General features: G+C 45.8%; 1 protein-coding gene across 1 annotated transcript in view; it reads left to right on the forward strand.

Moving 5' to 3' along the window:
• Positions 1–25,010, forward strand: part of MASP1 (MBL associated serine protease 1) — a 459,649-nt gene that overhangs the window by 141,315 nt on the left and 293,324 nt on the right. The window lies entirely within an intron of this gene.

Consider the following 25,010-nt stretch of genomic DNA (forward strand, 5'->3'; position numbering starts at 1 on the left):
ACATAACATAACAGACATCACAGAAAACAGATCCAGATTCTATTCCAAATATCTAAGCAATTAATATTGTTTTTGTTTTTAAAATAGACAAATAACAAAATCTAGTTGGTCAAACTATACGCATTGGTTTAATTTTTTGACAGAATTTGGAAAAGCTGAAAAAGACCTGTCACAATATGCAAGTGTGGCAGCGCCTAACCGGTTAGTACGCAGAGAGTCAAATTGTATGATTATTCCGCAGTGCAAGAAGAAGTCCATTTTGGGGACTACACACTAGTACATTTTGCAATCACTATTCTTGCAAATACTTTTAAAATGTACCATGTCTTAGCTTCCACCTTTGCCAATATTAAGAAACACAGTAACAGATAGCATTTTATCACATAAAAATAAAATACATACCTCAACCAAAGCTAGGCTGCTTAATTATTTCAAATCCTTTAAAAGATGAGTTTTAGTTATATTACCACAATAACAAAGACATTGAAGGTTAATCAGAGCTAGGACCAACACCCACACCCACCAACCATGCAAGAAATCTAGGCTCATCCTTGATGACAAGCTCAACATGACCACTCTGGTGAAGGCAGTTGTCACCGCCGGCTACCACATCCTACGCATGCTGTGAAAGATCTTCAAATGGTTGCCTCAGAACACCAGAAGGACTGACAATGAGCACTCATCACCAGCAAGCTGGACTTCAGCAATGTGCTCTATGCCGGAATCTCCAAACAACTCCTACACAGACCCAAGACTATCCAGAACACAGCCGCAAGACTCATACCAGACCTCCCATGCCACAACCGCATCACACCGCACCTCAGGAAGCTTCAACGGCTGCCATTTCACAGGCAAAACCAATTCAAACTGGTCACACACACACAAAGCCCTCCACTCCACAGGACCAGAAAAAGCGAACAGCCGTATTCACTTTCTCCAACCCACCAGACACCGACGCTCTGCCTCACTCTCCATCGTACACACTCCCTGCATCCTCAAAAGCAAAACTGGAGGTTGTTCATTTTCACTATCCTACATCGCACCCAGTGGTGTAACGAAATTTGAAGGGGCCCCCCTGCACAGTACATGGAAGGCCCCCCCACACTCCAGACCCAATTAGAAGCTCTCAGGCAAGGGGGCCGAGGCAGGGTTTTTACAGAGTTTTTATATAGCGCGTACTTGACCCGGTATCGGAGAGCTCTACATAGCACAATTTGCGTTACATGAGGACACATTCATTTTTGTTAGGCAGGGGGAGATTAAGTGATTTGCCCAGAATGTTCAACGTCATTGCCGAGTCTCGAACCCGGTTCCCCAGATTCGAGGTCGACCGCTCTAGCCGTTAGGCCGACTCCTCTTGCTTCAAGGAAAGAGAAAACACAGCATCTCCAGCTGTTGATCCCATGTAGTTGGCAGAAATAAATAGGCCTCAAATGGCACTGCCCTGGCAATAATGCCCATTTGCAACCACAACAACCCCACCCATTCCACATCAGGGCCCAAAATCTTTTTGTCTAATAACTGGATCAGACACAGTTCCACATGTCAAAGATGGTTTAGGCAGAGCTTATTTTAAGAGAGCTCATTTCATAGATTACCACTTGATCCAGTTTTATGGGCCAAATTTTATTCGGTTGTTGTACACTTACCCCAAAAGTTTCTATGCAGGATGTTCTCACAGTCTTATTTTCTTATCAGCTTTGCATGGATTTGCCTTCCCAAGATACTTGGTAGTCACAATCCCCTCCAAGCACAATTCTGGCAGATTTAAAGCCCTAAAAGGAAAGCCGAAAGGCATAAACCAATATAAGCTTTCAACCAAAAACCCCACTGACACCAAAACCAGACAAAGGGCCTCATTAGGATGGAGGATTTTCCGCATCCTCCGGGCCGGCGGAAGCCACCGCCGGCCCGGAGGATGCAGAAAATCCTCCGCGGACCCACCAAAGACCCACCGCCACATTAGGATGGCTGGTGGGTCCCGGTTTCCGTCCACAGCTTTTCCGCCGCGGTTGGCTCACAACCGCGGCGGAAAAGCACTAATATGGTGACGGTGTCTCTCAGACACCGTCAGCCAGATTAGGATGGGCTCTGAAACATGCTTTTCCGCGGCGGCTTTTCCGCCGTGGAAAAGCATATGTAACTTCACTGCGGGGGCCCGTTGCGGGCCCCCTAGGTGAAGGGGGGGTGGGGGGTGCACATGGGGGGTACCTATGGTACCCCCCTGCATTTGTATGCAGAAAGCGGCAGGCACCGCACGGTGCCTGCCACTTTCTACATACAAATGCAATGCGTGCATTTTTAACATTGCTGCGGGTGCAGCTTGAAGCCGCACCCGCCGCAATGTTTAAAATAGAGGATGTGACCGCCAGGGTGGCGGTCACATCCTAATTGCACTGGAGGGACCTCCGCAGGCCATGCGGAGGTTCCCTCCTACTCTAAGGTGGCGGACGGACTCAGGTCTGTCCGCCATCATAATGTGCCCCTATGTGTGCCCCTGGGAGCAGCCCACTGCATCTTCAATGTCACTTTCTAAATGGTACCATAACAACAATCTGTTTCAGTACCTCCTACACCCCCCATACATTAAGATCAACCTCCCTTTAATGCAAAGCTCATGGCAGAGACAGACGTTCTCATGATGCCCTCTAAGATTTTCGGTTAAACTTCAACGACCCGGACACATGGGAACTTCCAAAAGCTTGTCCAGCATTTAAACATGGACTCCATTGAAGGCTGTCCTTAAACAGGATGCACAGGCATTCACAGTCAGACACAATCACAATGCCATGCTACCAATACTCTACCCTGGGAAACATTTCCTCTTCCACCCACAAAAACATGACTTTGAAGTTATCTGTCTCTCTTTTCCAATGCTGTTTGCAGGCAATAGAGATTGCGGCTTTAGGGCTGATATAGATTTACGCGGACGGGTTACTCCGTCACAACGGTATTGGATATCCTGTCCGCTGAAATATAAATCTCGTAGGATATTATGGGATTAATATTGTGGCAGATCGGATATCTGTCACCATTGTGATGGAGTAACCCGTCCGCCGAAATCAAAATCAGGCCCTTATGTCTGTAAGTCGCAATGGCCAGAGCATGTGTTTGTTGACAGTAATACTGCGGCCATCTTGCATGTGAGCGCATTTGCTAACAAATGGAACTCAGGTTGCCTCTCTCTCTCTCCATATATTCTTTATAAGACTTGTTGCTTGCAGATGTAAACCACCCCTAAACATGCATCAAAAGTAGAGAAGTGGCTGATGATGTGGTATATGGTGCTGGTCATGATGTCATTGATGATGTCATTTGTAATGTTGTCTATCACTTTATGCGTAAGGCTAAGAGTAAGAGCAGTTCAGGGAGTAGTGAGGGAGAGTTGTGGTTGCAAAGCTCAACATACCTGGCGACTCTTACTGGTTTTTAGGTCTCGCCTGCCCGACAGTGCCGTCTAGTTACGAAAGACCTATTGTGGGTTTACCAAGAGCGTACAGTGAGCTACAACCCACTCTTTGCTTACCATTGGTTGGCTTTATTGTCACCCTCAGTTGCTTGATATTTATTGGATGACTTGCTTTCCTCTTTTCACTTGCCTCTTCGCCCGCCAACATGTTCCGTGTTGCTCTCTTTCTCATTTGCTGCTCGCTGTCTCTCATCTGCTTCTCCTCACAAAGCTCTTCCATCCCCTCACACAGTGTTTGCTCTCTCCCTCATGTGTTTCCCACCTCCTCCTGTGTTACTCTCACCTTTGTGTGCTGCTTTTCCCCTTCTCCCCCGCCTAGGTTTATTTTTATTGTACCGGCCACCCACTACTTTTTTCCTCCCCCACCCACTCCTCTGTTGCCCTACCCCACCCCTGCAGTGGTTTTAAATATAATTATTTTGGCGGGACAGGCAGCAAGTTGCTTCCAGACTCTCTACCTTACAAAAAGTGCTTTTACGCTAGCGACATTAATTTTATTTACTTAATAATTAATTTTGGACTGGTAAATAAAATATGGCCAGCTGCATCCATTGGTATGGTGACGCATATACACATGCATACGTTATCCGTCGTGCACACATTTACAAAATGACATGGTTGTGTCATCACACCTTTCATTTGCTTTATAATTCTGCCATATGCTGTAGAGTAGTGTCGGACAATTTGTTTGGTCCATGATGTGCATCATCAGAAACCAGCATTGGCAAAACCAATAGAGTCAAAAGGCTCAACCTACTGGCTCTGTTATGTTATGTTATGTTATGCGTATTTATTAAGCGCACAGATGCTCCAGCGAAGGAGCGTCCTGGCGCCCGACAAGGCAGCAGCATAACACAACTAAAAAGCACAGAACCGAAAAACCAGAGTACTAAGTGAACAAGAGAGTTTTAACAGCTCGGCAAAAAGAGAGCAAGTCCCTGAGGGACCGAATCGCCGGGGCAGGGAATTCCAAAGTACTGCAGCGCGGACTTGGAAAGAACGTCCGCCAGCCCTGCTGCGTTTAAAGCGGGGAACAACAGCCAATTCTAGGTCCGAGGATCTTAGGGACCGAGCAGGAACATAGCGAGCCAGGAGCTTGGAAAGGATCGTAGCCGGAGATCCCTTAAGGATTTTATAGGCAACACCGAGGACCTTAAACCGGATCCGCTGTGCCACCGGAAGCCAATGCAGCGAGCGCATGGTGTTAGTAGTGGAACAAAATCTGGGCAATCCCACCACCGCTCTCGCTGCGGCATTCTGAATACGCTGAAGGCGCCCAATTTCCGCTTGATTCAAGCCCACCAAGAGGGAGCTAGCGTAATCCAGCCTGGAAATAATTGTAGCTTGAATCACAAGTTGCCTGGTGGTGGCATCAAAGAACTTAAGCACGGGACGGAGTCCACGCAGGATGCCAAAACAACAGGCCGCCGTGCGTTTGGTGTGGCAGACGAAGGCGAGGGATGGATCCAACCAGACCCCAAGGTTTTTGAGCTCAGAAACTGGGGTAGGTGTAAGGCCTAAGTCCGATGGCCACCATCTATCTCCCCAAAGTTCCGTTTGTTTGCCAAAGATCATGACCTCTGTCTTACTAGCGTTCAGCTGGAGACAGTTGGACGTCATCCAGCCGGTGACCGCCCGAAGTCCTTGTTGGAATCTGGGGGCATCCACGTTGGCATCCCCGCTGATCGTGACCGCTAGCTGGGTGTCATCGGCGTATGACACCATGGTCATACCCCACTGCCTGACAACCTCAGCCAGCGGTCTTACGTGTAGATTAAATAACGTAGGGCTCAGCGAGGAGCCCTGGGGTACCCCCAGATCCAAAGGGTGGAATTCGGACTGATAAGGCGGGACGGCCACACTGAAGGAACGGTTGGCAAGGAAGGAACGGAACCACTGGAGAGCAAGGCCCGCAACGCCAGCTTCCTCCAGACGACGCAGAAGGATAGGGTGGGATACGGTGTCAAAGGCGGCGCTCAGATCTAATAGCACCAGCGCCGCCGTTTGACCCGCATCAAGCACGGAGCGTAGGTGCTCCACCATATACAGTAGAGCCGTCTCCGTGCTATGCCCAGCACGAAATCCATTCTGTGTCATGTCTAGGATATCAGCCTGAAGTAGATGGTCCGAGAGGACAGAGTTGACATGCACCTCCGCAACTTTAGCAGGCCACGGGAGGAGTGAAATTGGACGGTAGTTCTCGGGCTTACTGCCATCCAAGTTTGGCTTCTTGAGAATAGGCCTAACCACGGCCTGTTTCCACTTCAGTGGAACTACGCCAGATGTAAATGACGTGTTAATCAGTGAGCAGACCGGCGAGATACCGTGCGCAGCTAGATCTTTAAACAGAGCCGGGCATAACGGATCAGCCGGAGACCCAGACTTCACCTGTTGAGCCAGTTTACTAAGATTTTCTGATGTTAAGCTCGGGAAAGAATGTAACACATCCGATACCAAAGGCTTAGGGGGTCCGTCAGCGAAAGGGGCGACCAAAGGGAAGGCACGGTAAATGGCATTGACCTTTTCCAAAAAGAAATCCGCTAAGGTTTCACAGTGTTCCGTAGAGCTCTGGTAGGTCGCAGTCACCTTTTTAGCGGTAAGGTCTTTCAACACCTTAAAAATAGTTTTGGAGGGGTTCGTGCTGGTACGAAATTGCAGGGCATAGAAGGCAGCGCGGGTTCTGCAAACTGCTCGATGGTAGAGTTTCACAATGGGCAAATACATTTTTTTTTTCTCGCTGTTATAAGTTTTGCGCCAATCCCGCTCAGCGCGCCTACAGATGCTTTTAAGTGCCCGCAACGAGTCATCGTACCACGGGCTGGAATTCCTTGCCCCAGTTTTACACAAAACTATTGGGATAAGGGAGTCAAGCGCCCTAGTTACCCAATCGCAGAAGCAATCATAACCCTGACAATCATCTGACAATGATTGTTAGGTTTTGTTTTATAGCTTTAATGACCAGAGACAACGGCGAAGCAATACATATTGACATGTGTCCAGTGATGCCCTTTTGATGTTATTTGCTTATAATAAATGTCGCTTCCATTACTATCACTTGCTTAAGACATCCTCATAGCCATGGATTACAGCTGGAAGTCTGCAGTACCACTTACCACATCTAGATATCCTTGCAATGGATACATATAGAAATAAGTCTGCATTTCCAATATAAACAAACATATGGCAAAAAGCAGGTACTTGTTTGCAGCTTCCGGGATGTCTTTGATGATCTCAATGGTGATGTTTTATGTAATGTCAAGAGTGATGTCATCAAGGAATGTCATTTCTCATATCATCTGTGTATATCGATACTAAAAGCTGTTACCAGTACACCTCCTATCCTTTTTAGGTTTCGCCTGCACAGAACTTGCGCTGTGCTTGAGAAATCTATTGTTTTAAATATAAACTTCAAAGGGACTTACATCATGCCTCCTCTCTTTCCCGGCTTCTCATTTGTTCTTGTGCATGCCACTTAGCTTCCCCCCACTTCCATTGCCTGTAGCATATTTTCCTGCATTTACCAATGCTTGTTCATCGTCTGCTTCTCTTATCATTTTCCCACCGGCCGAGACTCGAACTAGGATCCCCAGCTCTCAAGTCAGCAGCTCTGGCCGCTGTGCCACATCCTCTCCACTCCAGTGTTATCTGTCAGGGAGCTCTTTCCTTCTCCTGGCGGATGATGGATGAAAATAGCTCTTTATTCATTACATAGGCGAAACCGATGTATTACCAATGCTTGTTTGACTTCACGTTCTATCCCCTTATCTAAGACTGACTGGATGGATTTTTATTATAGCGCCTTGCACTTACTCCTTGTTTTTGGTGCTATGAAGTGACGGGAGAGGTGTGGCGCCGCGGCCAGGGCGACTGACGTTGGAATCTGGGGACCACGGTTCGATCCCCGGCTCCGGCGGCAGGTTAGCCCAGCACCATGTGACTCTGGGCAATAGCTCGCTTAATCTTCCCGACGGCCCCCAGCGCCTAGAGACCCTTACGGGTGATTGTGCGCTTTACAAATGTGGACTTTACTTTACTTTACGTCTTGGCACCTAGCATCATTCGTTCTTTCATCTGCCCATCGTTCTGAGGGTGGTATTGTGGTGTCTTTAGACTGACCTGCGTAATTCACGACCCTCCCCAGCGCCCACCATCCAGTCTCTCGCGACACTCCTTCACCTGTTGAGCTGTTGATAGAACCATGACAGATGCAGTAAATTACAGAGAAGAACCTTGTGCAGGTGGCTTCTGGGATGTAGTCATTATGCAAATTAGCCAGACGCCTGTCCCATCTCACCTCCATGAATCTATTTGCACCAATTGGGGCTGCCTGCGACAGAGGTGCTGGAGCTGGAAGGACGAAAGGATAAGCAATCGTGGAGTTTGTTGACAGGTTTGGTGTCTCTGCTGGGCAGTCCTGTGCTGTTTACAGGGTCAAGTCACAGCCTGTAATTCTGGTGTTACAGCTGCTCTCTGCACATCAGAAGGCTGCTGGACTGTCATTTACGCTGGAGAGCTCTGCTCTGCCTAATCAAATACGAATGTCGCGAGGCTCACTGAAATTGTAATTGCATTTATATATGTATTTATTTATTTATTTTAAAGGTTTTATATAGCGCTGGCTGGACCCAAGGGTATCAGAGCACTTTACATCGGTTAATGAGTAGGTATTACAATATAGCAAAAGTACAATGATAGTGCTTACTACCCCTGACGAGGCGTCGAAACGCTCTTTCGGCGAGTTGCACGCTACTGCGGAACCCCAAAAGGACCAGTGGTGAATTATTATAGGGAGATGTGGTATATAAATAAATAATACCGGATCTAGGTTTGACTGGACATAGCAATAACAGATAGCTCAATAAATAAGAGTCAAGATTCGAGGTAGTAGGAGTTTGCAGGTTTAATACAGCATAAGGACAGGAACAGGACAACCTGCACAGGAATAGGATGGCAGCGCTGCCTGGGACAGGATTAAGGAAAAGGATAACTTTTAATAACAATGCACAAGCATATATACTAAAACAGTTGCATTACAAGACATACGATAGGCGGAGCAGTGGGTGTGGTCAATAGCAGTCGCGGAAGATAAGGGTGAAAGTGGGTGTAACAAGAGGCGTATACATGGACATGTGATGTAAACGTAACAGAATATGTCATAAATGGGGCGGAAACATGGAGGGGGCTACCTAAGGAGCCGGGACCTCTAACCTAATGGTGCGCGCAAACTGACAATGACGTGTTACTAGGAGAAGCTGGGGGCTATGAACTCTGCGCTAGGAGTAGAGACTGAAGTCTGGAGAGTCAGGGCGACATGTACCTAAACCCTATCTAGTATCTAATGTTTAGAGAACATGTTGATATAAACTAAGAGTCAGGAGGGGAGAGGCTAACAGACTCTAAGACTGGAGCATGCATTATTCTACATGTAGTGCGTGTTGAGGAATATTAAATGACCATTAATACAGTATTTCTCTTACATGGAGACGTAAAGGCTAGACAATGACGGAAACTATTGATGCGATTCAGTAGCTTAGGAATGCAGAGAAGGAGGGCTGGACTGATAACTAGAATCATAACATACTCTTGGCAGACTCGTAGGCAGAGCCAGGCCGAGCCGGGCACTGTGAGGCAGGAAGTAAGTGAAGGGTCGAGGATACAGGTGGGGGCTGTATCGCTCCTCAGCGAGGGTTCAGGAGACAGGAGCTGAATCTGGTGTCCGGGCCCTTTTGAGGCCTAGAAACGGGGACTTTACAATGAAATAACGTGCACACTGAGAAACGTGGCAACGTAACTTTACATAGGCCTGATATTCGTAGTATTCACGAGAACTGGGAACTGGCATACTAGGGATGGACACAACTGTAAGTGCGTCTTTAATCAAACATGGGGGATACATATGCATATTAATCATGCACACATAACATAAGATGGGGAACACGTAGGGACACAGAACATGGCAAAATTTACTTTTCCACATTCCCTCCTTGTCACTACGTTTCCATCAGGAAACATCAATATTCATGATACCATCTATCATTTCATACAGTATCATTTGCTCGTCTCGAATTTTCTTGGAACGGGATTTAGAACGGGACTTGGGGCTAGGAATACAAGAGGTAGCACAAATGCCGCAAATCGCAGGGCCACATTGTATACAGAGGCAGCAACTGAATATGATCGCTACTGCAATACCTAGAAATGACAATACTTTCCATCCCCAGGCGGAAATTATATTCCAGAACCAACCGGACCATGTCCAGGTGCCTGGATCTTGGTGTAACATATGGGCAATATTATGGAGTCTGGTAATAGCTGAATAAACAGACGGTGCGTTATTAGGAATGAAAATGCAGCAACTAGATCCGATGACTCTACATGCCCCGCCCCTATCGGCCAGTATGACGTCAAGGACGAGACGATTCTGGAGCACGACAATTCTCATAAAGGATTGCTCTTCGGTTAAGTTACCTAGAGCAGAAGTAGTCTCAATCACTACTGCTTCAAGGGTTCTCGTTAATCTACGTATCAGTTTACTATTCACGACAGTACCTAAATAGGGGAAGACACCTTTATTGATATCTATGTATTGTTCTAGAGCGGTTTCAGTATAATCGACAATCGGGAGGTCTCTCTTGTGTCTAGTATGTACTAGGTGGGAATTCCTATGATAGTCAGGTGGGGCTAGAAAAACTGGTGGCAGTAGGAAGGCAATGTAACAGGTACCCTCCCAATCGAGGGGCAGACGAACATATGCGGTCTGACCACAAACAAAATAAGAATGACGTGAAGCTTCGAAAATAGATTTCCTACTGTCACTATACTTGACAATAGTAGTACAATCACTATGGCCTACATGTACGGAACCATTATTTCGGACACATAATTCGCCTTTTACTGGTAATACTGACATAGCAGGTAAGTCTGGAGTAGTATCAGACTGAACATTCAGGACCATAAAATTCGAAGAATAATTACCCAAATTATAAACTTCATTTTCTAGATCTAACCCTGTTCTGTGGGGAAGACCTTGCTTGCCTGGAAAACATGTACTGTTAAGAAAAGACATATCTGTTGAGGATGACGTTAACGTGGACCATGCTCCACACGAACCATTATGTGAAAATGGATAAGGAAAGAGTGGCAGAACTCCCTTCGGTGTCTGGAAAGGGGGGAGTCGACCACACACCCAACAATTAGTGGCATTGCTGGTCTGGTGTGAATAATGTAACATGCGGATAAAGGAATTATTACGCATAGCAAGACGATATGAGAGTTCATGAGGAGGAAGATCACTAAACGTGTGCTCTACTGTAGCATTAGCAGACTTATTTACATGAGAAACTGGAAAATACAAATAAAATGCATAACTTGTGCAGGTAATCATAAGGCTGAGATATAGCAGAAAACATAAAATAATAGTGCAACTTTTAGAGTTCTCACTAACTCTCTCTCTGTGGGGGTCTATTATATACATGTCAGAAACCGGTCTAACCGTTTCACCTAGGGGAGGACTTAGACAATCAAACTGGCTGACTTATTTTACTAGACCTTAATTTTTTCTTATACTCCTGCTGCGGAGTTTTCTCTAACAGGGAGGAATCTGTATCATTGTCTTTTGCGGGACAGTCCTTGAGAATAGTACTTTGGCAGTCTTTAAAATCCTCGGAAATGTTCTTGGAAACAGTCTTTAGTCTGTAAAATCTTTTCACATGAGACAGGTGGACCCAGCCCTTCCTGCCTTCCAGCTTGACGGCAGTACGGGTGGCCAGGAGGACTTGCTTGGGCTCCTTCCAGCGGGGCTCCAGCGGACTTGAACGATCAAAATTCCTCACAAGGACCAAACTTCCAGGAACGATTTCATGCGGTGCCACCTCGTTATTGTCTGGAAATGCGGCGGCAACCTGTGAACGACAAGAGTGTAGGGCAGACATCAAGGAAGCTAGGTAATCTGTCAGCATATTACTTGAAACATCTGTAATACTTCGGGGTCTAGGTGTACCCCACATATTAGGGGGGCGGCCGAATACGACCTCGTACGGGGACAGACCTGATCTGGAATGTGCGACCATGCGCATATAAAACAAAGCGACTGGCAGAGCTACTAGCCAGTCCACACCTTTCTCTTTACATATTTTGGCAATGCGGATTTTCAGGGTCTGATTATGTCTCTCTACGAGACCGGCTGCTTCAGGATGGCGTACACAATGGAACTTCCACTGGTACCCTAACAAAAGGGAAACGTGTTTCATAAGCTCAGATGAGAATGGCTGGCCGTTGTCAGAATATACGACCCTAGGGAGTCCGTAGCGGGGGAAGAATTCACGAACCAACTGCTTGGCAGTGGTCGCGGCTGTGTAATCTGGGACTGGATATGCTTCTGTCCACCTGGACAAAGCGCATACAACTACAAGGACATACTTGAAACCTCGACATCGCTCCATCTGAATATAATCCATTTGGAGGACTTCAAAAGGGTGGTCAGGGGGCTGGAATCCACCTTGTTCCACCGGGACACTTTTACCTGGATTAAACTGGCAACATATCATACAGGTACGGACTTTCTGTTTGGCTGCAGCTCGTAAATGCTTGTTGAACCAAATGTTCTGGATACTGTCTAACATAGCTTTTTCTCCTAAATGTGCTGGACTATGTGCGGTATTGATAATGACTTGAACCATAGAGTCGGGGAGAAACCATGTGGCTTTTCCCTTCGTTACCCATCCCTGATCTGTCTGGACCCCTCCTTGTTCGGACCATTTCTTGATTTCATCGGGAGTAGCGTGTAACTGGATATCTATGACATCTTGAGTGGGGTCCTTAACTGTCATACAGGCAGTCGGATCTGGAGTATGTGTCTGTGTCGGATTAACTGGAATGTCTGGAGAATGTGCTGTAAGCTTGGCTGTGCGATCTGCTAGATCATTACCTTGAGAAATAGTGTCAGTAACTTTCGTATGTGCTTTGCATTTCATGATAGCAATAGATGTCGGTAAGTGTATGGCATCTAACAGAGCTTGAATAAGGAGACCATGCTGAATCTTGGTTCCATGAGAAGTCATGAAACCTCTCTCCTGCCAGAGCACTCCAAAGTCGTGTACAACTCCGAATGCGTAGCGTGAATCTGTGTAAACATTAACTTTCAGGTTCTTGGCGTGTATGCAGGCTTGGGTCAGAGCAACTAGCTCTGCTGCTTGAGCGGACAGAGTGTCAATACGGTGTGTTTCTATAACTTCAGTGTCAGTAGTCACTGCATACGCGGCTACTAGTTCTCCTGTACTTGTTCTCATACATGAACCATCCACATAAAGTGTCAGGTCGGGATCTGGTAATGGAATATCTGTCAGATCTTGTCTTGGCTTAGTCATAATATTAACTACTTCCACACAGTCGTGTGTGGCAGGATTCGAATTAACTGACGGTAACAGTGTAGCAGGATTTAGAACGTTGCAGCGTCTGATTTCTATGTGTGGCTGGAACAGTGTCAATTCATAACCTGTCAAACGTGCAATTGCCAAGTGTTGAGTCTGTGTTCGGTTTAAAAGAACTTCCACGGAGTGTGGAACTTGTACTGTCAGGGAATGTCCTAATACTATGGAATCACTTTGTCTGATAGCTAGTGCTGTGGCTGCAACTGACTTGAGGCACGCAGGCAGAGCCTGGGCTACTGGATCTAATGTGCTCGAAAAATAAGCACAGGGCTTGTATTGTCCTGCTTGATCTTGTGTGAGAACAGATAATGCTGTACCTTCGCGTTCAGTGACGAAAAGTGTAAAAGGCTTACTGTAGTTCGGTGTAGCTAGAACTGGAGCTTGGCATAAGGCTTTTTTTAACTCATTGAAACTAAGTGTATGTTCAGATGTCCAAGGGAGGACAGTCGATACGGCTGCCTCCTGTGTCGTTAACTGTATCAGTGGTTTGGCTAGGAATGCATACTGAGGAATCCATTGTCTGCAGTAAGAAGTAAGGCCGATAAAAGCACGTACCTCCTTCTGGGTCTTGGGCTGAGGAAGACTCGCTATTAACTGGATACGGTCTGGTGTCAACTGCCTACCCCACTTGGACAGTAAGTGGCCTAAATAGATCACTTGCTGGACACAGAATTGAAGCTTCGAAGGGGACACCTTGTGCCCCATCTCGGCAAGGAAATACAGGACTGTAAGTGATGCTCGCTCACAAGCACGTTCAGAACGGGCTGTGATCAGTAGATCATCGACATACTGGAGCAGGGCAGTGTCAGTTGGCATGTGAATATTGTCTAGTTGTCTCTTAAGTGCTTGACTGTAAATACTAGGACTTTCTGTGAAACCTTGAGGAGCTCGTGTAAATTGGTAGCTCCTTCCATTTAAACAAAATCCGAAAAGAAACTGGCTGTCTGGATGAATGGGAACACTGAAAAACGCGTTCTTGAGGTCTATGACTGTAAAAAATGAGGCTTCGGAATCAATGGCTGTCAATAGGGAAGAGATATCTGGGACAACTGGGTACTGGGGAATAATACATTTATTAAGTTCTCGAAGGTCAATCACTAATCGATATACTGGGGGTGCATTTGGATCAGTACGTTTCATGACTGGAATGATCGGAGAATTACATACATTGGAGTCAGTTTCTACAACTACTCCTTGAGCGATGAGCTCGTCAATAATTTTGGATAAGGCTGCTACAGCCTCAGGTGGCAATCTGTACTGTCTGATTCGTGGTAACACTACACCTGGCTTGAGAGTCACACGATGGGGTGTGATTTGCATATAACCTACATCAGTTGGACCTTGCGCCCATAAATGCTGTGGAACATTGGACAATCTCGGATCAAAATCTCGTAATACATAGTGACCCTTGAAGTCACGTAAGAACAAGCGTATTCCCTCTGGGGAACAGCAAATAACTGCACCTAATTCTTTCAGTGTCTTAATACCTAACAGATTTTCTGGACACGACTTCGTAAGTAACAGATCAGTAGTGCGGGACAATGGACCTACTTCTAGAGTAACTGGCTTAGATATCTCGTTTACAATAGGCTTTCCTGAAAATCCAAGGGAAACATTTCTAGAGCCTGAGAGCGGAGCCCCTGGAACTTCGGCGTGACTAATGGTCGTCCTACTTGCCCCTGTATCAATCAGAAACTTTCTGTCTTTCCCTAGTACTTGACTATGAACATAGGGACCCTCTTGATCTACAGGAATCTCGATAAGAGGCAAGCCTACCTCCCTCTCTAGGCTGTTTCATGAATATGGCTGATACTCTGGATACTCTGTCTGAGCATACTGGTACATCTGCTGTGTAACATGCTGTGTTGCAGCAATAGGCTGCGGTGCTGAAACTGTCTGTTGTGCATTCTGTGGCTGGGAAGTCTGTGAAACTTGTTCTTGTCTAGGCGGACGTGGTCTTTCTTTAGTCTTACCAGTAGCTATATTGTGTTTCAGAACTGCACACTCGTTTATATAGTGACCTGGCTGTTTACAATAATTGCAGGTCCCTTTAACGGGAGCTGCAGGATGACTGGCTTGATTCGTACCCCTCTTCTGACTGTCTTGTGGAACAGATTGTGCAACTAGTACTTTCATTTTCGTGTCTTTCATATGTTTTCTTTCATGATCTTGCTCTTCTCTGATTCTATTCTGGTGATACTGAAGCATCTGTAACATCTGGGACGGGGTATTAGCTTGCCATGTACTTTCGACTTTCAAAACTCGATTCTTAACTTGTGGACTTGAATTCTCAACTAATTTAGTAACAAAAAGATGAGGGTATGACTCGCTACTTGTCTTGAGGCCACTGTTTATAATAAAGCATTTCTCAAATCTAGAATAAAAATCACTAGTGTCTTCGTCTTGTTTCTGTTTACAGGCTGAGATTGCATCCCAGTCTTCCTTTTTAGTCGCTAATAATCTGGGCAAAACTTGTATTAACAATTCTGGTAATTCTTTACATTTCTCTCCTAGACCGGTACCTGGCACTCGTATCTTATCTTCAGCTTCTAGAACTGCCCAATCGATCTTTTTCTCTCCCACCTCCCATTCTTTTTCCTTGAGTTTTTCATATACCCCTGCGGGCAACAGGACTTTTAACATTTTAATAATATCTGGATACGTGTATTCTCCCATACGGAGCATGTCTTTTAATTCTCGGTGGAACCCTGCTGGATCTTTGTCATGACAGGGAATTAATTTCTTCATCTCTAAGAGTTCCATCTTTGTAATCGGAGTGTAAACAAATACTCTTTGCATTTCACCATCTGCTGTCCTGACTGGGTGTACTTCTCGTAACGGATTCTGTCTGTCTATGTAAAACGGTTTACTTTCTGGAGGTGAGACATGAACAAAATGCGGGTTCAGGAACGTTCTATATTTGTGGCGCTGTTCTAGAATAACACTAATTAAATCGGTACCTAGACCTTTCCATCTATACTGGAGTAACTCGTTCAGGACATCATGTAACGGACCTGGATCAGAGTGTTGACCCTCATACAGAGTAATGAGGTGCTGGATCATATACATACCCACCAGTCGTTGCTCGGCTGGGGGCAGTTTCAGAAACATTTGTGCCACTATTTCGTCTGGAAAAGTGGTAGAATCAGTAATCCATCGGACTGCTGATCGGGCTAGTTCTTGTTCATGCATAGTACTTAACTCACTGTAACCGATTCGTGATTTCAGAATATGATCGGTAGCTTGAAATACTTGTTCTAGAGAACCTTGTTCTGGTGCTGGATGATGAAAAACTGACTTGTGTTCTAGGCGTAAATGGCGGTCTGGAAATCTAGATTTTCCTACATACGCTATTCTGGCGGGATTCTCGTCCTCTACCTCTTCTGTAGAAGAGTCATTCTCCTTCTCGCTTACTTGTGCTGCTTTACGTTGTTCGTGTAACCTTATTATTTCCTTACGAATTCTCTTGTACATACTCTCTATACTACTGATAGTTCTGTGCTTACCCTCGGCTATATTATCACTCCACCTTGTCAGGATTCTCATTTCGGCCGGATCCTTAGTCGGATAATCTTGTTCCCTTATTAAACAATTAATCAGAAACTTTAATAACATGAGCTGGATCTCAGCTTTCCTTTGAGACATAGCTTCGCCAATACTTTCTGGATCATCCCCTGTACGGATGAAACGATATATTCTGTCTAGATCTTCTTTCATATTCGGTAGGGTGTCCAAATACCCGGTCACCCGTCTTACACGGATGGAATATATAACTGTACTATCATCACCTGCGACTGGATCATAGCGGCATTCAGTAAGGGCTCGTCGGATTTCTGCAACGGACTTATATTTGGGCGTACGCTGTAACGCACGTTCATGTAACTCGACTAACGTTACACGTTGGTGTGGTGGCGGGGTGCCAGGAGGACCTCCTCCTGCGGCCCCTAAACTAGAATCGTCGACTGATACTCTTCGTGCTGGCGCGGCGGGAAATTGTAATGTGGGCTGGACCGGGGGTACCGTAACAGGTACTCCGGTGACTGGAGGAGCAGGATTTACATTATTTACAGGAGCTGGCGGAACAGGATTTGTATATTCTGGGACTGTGTCGTCCAAATAGGACGAAATAAAAATATCAGCTGCGGTCGGTTTGTGACGTAGCTTGGTCGGAACTAATGGTGGCGGAAAATTACTGGATGCCTCCGGGGTCGCTTTTGGCAAGCCCTCGGCAAGAAGAGGATACATACCCTTAATGAGGGCATGCCTCTGTCTGTCTGACTGTTCGGTTTTAACTCGTTCACCTATCTCGATTAGTTCCCTTTCTTGGGCTCGTTCTAAGGATTCTCTACTTAATTCTGACTTTCTGATTTCTTTTTCGGTTCTTTTATGAGATTCTTTACGCCATAACTCGATGGCATCTTTCTGTGACTGTCTGGCTTTCCTTTTCCATAATGCTTCTTCTACTCGCATGATGCAATCGGCATCCCACGTACCTGATACGGGCCATCTATACTTTTCTTCTAACTGTTTGGTGTACTCCACCCATAAATCTAGATATAATATGGCACTTATGCCATGCTTCTGATACATAAAGTGACCTGGACTGTCCCTAGGCGGGACAGGAACTGCTGCTTCTAACAGACCTTTTCTGGTTTTTAACTGACGTAGTTTGGAAAATAGGGGCATGACTGAACTGTAATCTAGACACAATACAATACACAATGAACACGATAATTACACCACTTTCATACCACGACATTAAAATACATGAAGAACATTTAAAATAACAGTTCGAACAGAATACTACCTGGAATACTGAAAACAGAATACATGAGTTTTCTCGAGAACAGAACTGACTAGAACAGAAACTAGATGCACTGCTAAAACAGTACGAAACTTACCGGTCTCATAAAGAGACACGTCAGGACCCGCATCCACCGAAGTGGACACTTCGTTTTGGGTCTGTGTACCACCAAAACCCACGGACCAGAGTCAATTAGATTGACCCTGTCTAGATACTACCCCAGCAACGGTACTCACCGGGCAGCAAGAACGGAAGGCCTCGGACTGGACTGGACTGCTTCGACGCCGGACGGACGAACTTCGGACTTCAGTTACGGGTGGGCCTCCGGATACCTCGGACCTTGGACTCTCGGCTTGGGCTCTGGTCGGGACTCGCCGCGTTCCTCCACCGCCTCGTCTGGATGCTGGACCGCCACCTCCGTCTCCTCCGTGGGCCTGAGGGATACTTGAAGCAGAAATATCTGCACGTGCACGGTATGGTTCCGTCACGGCTGCAGAGGGTCAGGGGGCCGGCGTGGCTTCACCGGCGCGTGGGGAAAGGGCAAGTCCCTATTCGGGCGCCATTATGTGGTATATAAATAAATAATACCGGATCTAGGTTTGACTGGACATAGCAATAACAGATAGCTCAATAAATAAGAGTCAAGATTCGAGGTAGTAGGAGTTTGCAGGTTTAATACAGCATAAGGACAGGAACAGGACAACCTGCACAGGAATAGGATGGCAGCGCTGCCTGGGACAGGATTAAGGAAAAGGATAACTTTTAATAACAATGCACAAGCATATATACTAAAACAGTTGCATTACAAGACATACGATAGGCGGAGCAGTGGGTGTGGTCAATAGCAGTCGCGGAAGATAAGGGTGAAAGTGGGTGTAACAAGAGGCGTATACATGGACATGTGATGTAAACGTAACAGAATATGTCATAAATGGGGCGGAAACATGGAGGGGACTACCTAAGGAGCCGGGACCTCTAACCTAATGGTGCGCGCAAACTGACAATGACGTGTTACTAGGAGAAGCTGGGGGCTATGAACTCTGCGCTAGGAGTAGAGACTGAAGTCTGGAGAGTCAGGGCGACATGTACCTAAACCCTATCTAGTATCTAATGTTTAGAGAACATGTTGATATAAACTAAGAGTCAGGAGGGGAGAGGCTAACAGACTCTAAGACTGGAGCATGCATTATTCTACATGTAGTGCGTGTTGAGGAATATTAAATGACCATTAATACAGTATTTCTCTTACATGGAGACGTAAAGGCTAGACAATGACGGAAACTATTGATGCGATTCAGTAGCTTAGGAATGCAGAGAAGGAGGGCTGGACTGATAACTAGAATCATAACATACTCTTGGCAGACTCGTAGGCAGAGCCAGGCCGAGCCGGGCACTGTGAGGCAGGAAGTAAGTGAAGGGTCGAGGATACAGGTGGGGGCTGTATCGCTCCTCAGCGAGGGTTCAGGAGACAGGAGCTGAATCTGGTGTCCGGGCCCTTTTGAGGCCTAGAAACGGGGACTTTACAATGAAATAACGTGCACACTGAGAAACGTGGCAACGTAACTTTACATAGGCCTGATATTCGTAGTATTCACGAGAACTGGGAACTGGCATACTAGGGATGGACACAACTGTAAGTGCGTCTTTAATCAAACATGGGGGATACATATGCATATTAATCATGCACACATAACATAAGATGGGGAACACGTAGGGACACAGAACATGGCAAAATTTACTTTTCCACATTCCCTCCTTGTCACTACGTTTCCATCAGGAAACATCAATATTCATGATACCATCTATCATTTCATACAGTATCATTTGCTCGTCTCGAATTTTCTTGGAACGGGATTTAGAACGGGACTTGGGGCTAGGAATACAAGAGGTAGCACAAATGCCGCAAATCGCAGGGCCACATTGTATACAGAGGCAGCAACTGAATATGATCGCTACTGCAATACCTAGAAATGACAATACTTTCCATCCCCAGGCGGAAATTATATTCCAGAACCAACCGGACCATGTCCAGGTGCCTGGATCTTGGTGTAACATATGGGCAATATTATGGAGTCTGGTAATAGCTGAATAAACAGACGGTGCGTTATTAGGAATGAAAATGCAGCAACTAGATCCGATGACTCTACATGCCCCGCCCCTATCGGCCAGTATGACGTCAAGGACGAGACGATTCTGGAGCACGACAATTCTCATAAAGGATTGCTCTTCGGTTAAGTTACCTAGAGCAGAAGTAGTCTCAATCACTACTGCTTCAAGGGTTCTCGTTAATCTACGTATCAGTTTACTATTCACGACAGTACCTAAATAGGGGAAGACACCTTTATTGATATCTATGTATTGTTCTAGAGCGGTTTCAGTATAATCGACAATCGGGAGGTCTCTCTTGTGTCTAGTATGTACTAGGTGGGAATTCCTATGATAGTCAGGTGGGGCTAGAAAAACTGGTGGCAGTAGGAAGGCAATGTAACAGGTACCCTCCCAATCGAGGGGCAGACGAACATATGCGGTCTGACCACAAACAAAATAAGAATGACGTGAAGCTTCGAAAATAGATTTCCTACTGTCACTATACTTGACAATAGTAGTACAATCACTATGGCCTACATGTACGGAACCATTATTTCGGACACATAATTCGCCTTTTACTGGTAATACTGACATAGCAGGTAAGTCTGGAGTAGTATCAGACTGAACATTCAGGACCATAAAATTCGAAGAATAATTACCCAAATTATAAACTTCATTTTCTAGATCTAACCCTGTTCTGTGGGGAAGACCTTGCTTGCCTGGAAAACATGTACTGTTAAGAAAAGACATATCTGTTGAGGATGACGTTAACGTGGACCATGCTCCACACGAACCATTATGTGAAAATGGATAAGGAAAGAGTGGCAGAACTCCCTTCGGTGTCTGGAAAGGGGGGAGTCGACCACACACCCAACAATTAGTGGCATTGCTGGTCTGGTGTGAATAATGTAACATGCGGATAAAGGAATTATTACGCATAGCAAGACGATATGAGAGTTCATGAGGAGGAAGATCACTAAACGTGTGCTCTACTGTAGCATTAGCAGACTTATTTACATGAGAAACTGGAAAATACAAATAAAATGCATAACTTGTGCAGGTAATCATAAGGCTGAGATATAGCAGAAAACATAAAATAATAGTGCAACTTTTAGAGTTCTCACTAACTCTCTCTCTGTGGGGGTCTATTATATACATGTCAGAAACCGGTCTAACCGTTTCACCTAGGGGAGGACTTAGACAATCAAACTGGCTGACTTATTTTACTAGACCTTAATTTTTTCTTATACTCCTGCTGCGGAGTTTTCTCTAACAGGGAGGAATCTGTATCATTGTCTTTTGCGGGACAGTCCTTGAGAATAGTACTTTGGCAGTCTTTAAAATCCTCGGAAATGTTCTTGGAAACAGTCTTTAGTCCGTAAAATCTTTTCACATGAGACAGGTGGACCCAGCCCTTCCTGCCTTCCAGCTTGACGGCAGTACGGGTGGCCAGGAGGACTTGCTTGGGCTCCTTCCAGCGGGGCTCCAGCGGACTTGAACGATCAAAATTCCTCACAAGGACCAAACTTCCAGGAACGATTTCATGCGGTGCCACCTCGTTATTGTCTGGAAATGCGGCGGCAACCTGTGAACGACAAGAGTGTAGGGCAGACATCAAGGAAGCTAGGTAATCTGTCAGCATATTACTTGAAACATCTGTAATACTTCGGGGTCTAGGTGTACCCCACATATTAGGGGGGCGGCCGAATACGACCTCGTACGGGGACAGACCTGATCTGGAATGTGCGACCATGCGCATATAAAACAAAGCGACTGGCAGAGCTACTAGCCAGTCCACACCTTTCTCTTTACATATTTTGGCAATGCGGATTTTCAGGGTCTGATTATGTCTCTCTACGAGACCGGCTGCTTCAGGATGGCGTACACAATGGAACTTCCACTGGTACCCTAACAAAAGGGAAACGTGTTTCATAAGCTCAGATGAGAATGGCTGGCCGTTGTCAGAATATACGACCCTAGGGAGTCCGTAGCGGGGGAAGAATTCACGAACCAACTGCTTGGCAGTGGTCGCGGCTGTGTAATCTGGGACTGGATATGCTTCTGTCCACCTGGACAAAGCGCATACAACTACAAGGACATACTTGAAACCTCGACATCGCTCCATCTGAATATAATCCATTTGGAGGACTTCAAAAGGGTGGTCAGGGGGCTGGAATCCACCTTGTTCCACCGGGACACTTTTACCTGGATTAAACTGGCAACATATCATACAGGTACGGACTTTCTGTTTGGCTGCAGCTCGTAAATGCTTGTTGAACCAAATGTTCTGGATACTGTCTAACATAGCTTTTTCTCCTAAATGTGCTGGACTATGTGCGGTATTGATAATGACTTGAACCATAGAGTCGGGGAGAAACCATGTGGCTTTTCCCTTCGTTACCCATCCCTGATCTGTCTGGACCCCTCCTTGTTCGGACCATTTCTTGATTTCATCGGGAGTAGCGTGTAACTGGATATCTATGACATCTTGAGTGGGGTCCTTAACTGTCATACAGGCAGTCGGATCTGGAGTATGTGTCTGTGTCGGATTAACTGGAATGTCTGGAGTCTGTGCTGTAAGCTTGGCTGTGCGATCTGCTAGATCATTACCTTGAGAAATAGTGTCAGTAACTTTCGTATGTGCTTTGCATTTCATGATAGCAATAGATGTCGGTAAGTGTATGGCATCTAACAGAGCTTGAATAAGGAGACCATGCTGAATCTTGGTTCCATGAGAAGTCATGAAACCTCTCTCCTGCCAGAGCACTCCAAAGTCGTGTACAACTCCGAATGCGTAGCGTGAATCTGTGTAAACATTAACTTTCAGGTTCTTGGCGTGTATGCAGGCTTGGGTCAGAGCAACTAGCTCTGCTGCTTGAGCGGACAGAGTGTCAATACGGTGTGTTTCTATAACTTCAGTGTCAGTAGTCACTGCATACGCGGCTACTAGTTCTCCTGTACTTGTTCTCATACATGAACCATCCACATAAAGTGTCAGGTCGGGATCTGGTAATGGAATATCTGTCAGATCTTGTCTTGGCTTAGTCATAATATTAACTACTTCCACACAGTCGTGTGTGGCAGGATTCGAATTAACTGACGGTAACAGTGTAGCAGGATTTAGAACGTTGCAGCGTCTGATTTCTATGTGTGGCTGGAACAGTGTCAATTCATAACCTGTCAAACGTGCAATTGCCAAGTGTTGAGTCTGTGTTCGGTTTAAAAGAACTTCCACGGAGTGTGGAACTTGTACTGTCAGGGAATGTCCTAATACTATGGAATCACTTTGTCTGATAGCTAGTGCTGTGGCTGCAACTGACTTGAGGCACGCAGGCAGAGCCTGGGCTACTGGATCTAATGTGCTCGAAAAATAAGCACAGGGCTTGTATTGTCCTGCTTGATCTTGTGTGAGAACAGATAATGCTGTACCTTCGCGTTCAGTGACGAAAAGTGTAAAAGGCTTACTGTAGTTCGGTGTAGCTAGAACTGGAGCTTGGCATAAGGCTTTTTTTAACTCATTGAAACTAAGTGTATGTTCAGATGTCCAAGGGAGGACAGTCGATACGGCTGCCTCCTGTGTCGTTAACTGTATCAGTGGTTTGGCTAGGAATGCATACTGAGGAATCCATTGTCTGCAGTAAGAAGTAAGGCCGATAAAAGCACGTACCTCCTTCTGGGTCTTGGGCTGAGGAAGACTCGCTATTAACTGGATACGGTCTGGTGTCAACTGCCTACCCCACTTGGACAGTAAGTGGCCTAAATAGATCACTTGCTGGACACAGAATTGAAGCTTCGAAGGGGACACCTTGTGCCCCATCTCGGCAAGGAAATACAGGACTGTAAGTGATGCTCGCTCACAAGCACGTTCAGAACGGGCTGTGATCAGTAGATCATCGACATACTGGAGCAGGGCAGTGTCAGTTGGCATGTGAATATTGTCTAGTTGTCTCTTAAGTGCTTGACTGTAAATACTAGGACTTTCTGTGAAACCTTGAGGAGCTCGTGTAAATTGGTAGCTCCTTCCATTTAAACAAAATCCGAAAAGAAACTGGCTGTCTGGATGAATGGGGACACTGAAAAACGCGTTCTTGAGGTCTATGACTGTAAAAAATGAGGCTTCGGAATCAATGGCTGTCAATAGGGAAGAGATATCTGGGACAACTGGGTACTGGGGAATAATACATTTATTAAGTTCTCGAAGGTCAATCACTAATCGATATACTGGGGGTGCATTTGGATCAGTACGTTTCATGACTGGAATGATCGGAGAATTACATACATTGGAGTCAGTTTCTACAACTACTCCTTGAGCGATGAGCTCGTCAATAATTTTGGATAAGGCTGCTACAGCCTCAGGTGGCAATCTGTACTGTCTGATTCGTGGTAACACTACACCTGGCTTGAGAGTCACACGATGGGGTGTGATTTGCATATAACCTACATCAGTTGGACCTTGCGCCCATAAATGCTGTGGAACATTGGACAATCTCGGATCAAAATCTCGTAATACATAGTGACCCTTGAAGTCACGTAAGAACAAGCGTATTCCCTCTGGGGAACAGCAAATAACTGCACCTAATTCTTTCAGTGTCTTAATACCTAACAGATTTTCTGGACACGACTTCGTAAGTAACAGATCAGTAGTGCGGGACAATGGACCTACTACTAGAGTAACTGGCTTAGATATCTCGTTTACAATAGGCTTTCCTGAAAATCCAAGGGAAACATTTCTAGAGCCTGAGAGCGGAGCCCCTGGAACTTCGGCGTGACTAATGGTCGTCCTACTTGCCCCTGTATCAATCAGAAACTTTCTGTCTTTCCCTAGTACTTGACTATGAACATAGGGACCCTCTTGATCTACAGGAATCTCGATAAGAGGCAAGCCTACCTCCCTCTCTAGGCTGTTTCATGAATATGGCTGATACTCTGGATACTCTGTCTGAGCATACTGGTACATCTGCTGTGTAACATGCTGTGTTGCAGCAATAGGCTGCGGTGCTGAAACTGTCTGTTGTGCATTCTGTGGCTGGGAAGTCTGTGAAACTTGTTCTTGTCTAGGCGGACGTGGTCTTTCTTTAGTCTTACCAGTAGCTATATTGTGTTTCAGAACTGCACACTCGTTTATATAGTGACCTGGCTGTTTACAATAATTGCAGGTCCCTTTAACGGGAGCTGCAGGATGACTGGCTTGATTCGTACCCCTCTTCTGACTGTCTTGTGG

The sequence above is a fragment of the Lissotriton helveticus genome, chromosome 11 (assembly GCF_964261635.1).
Source record: "Lissotriton helveticus chromosome 11, aLisHel1.1, whole genome shotgun sequence".
Classification (NCBI taxonomy): domain Eukaryota; kingdom Metazoa; phylum Chordata; class Amphibia; order Caudata; family Salamandridae; genus Lissotriton; species Lissotriton helveticus.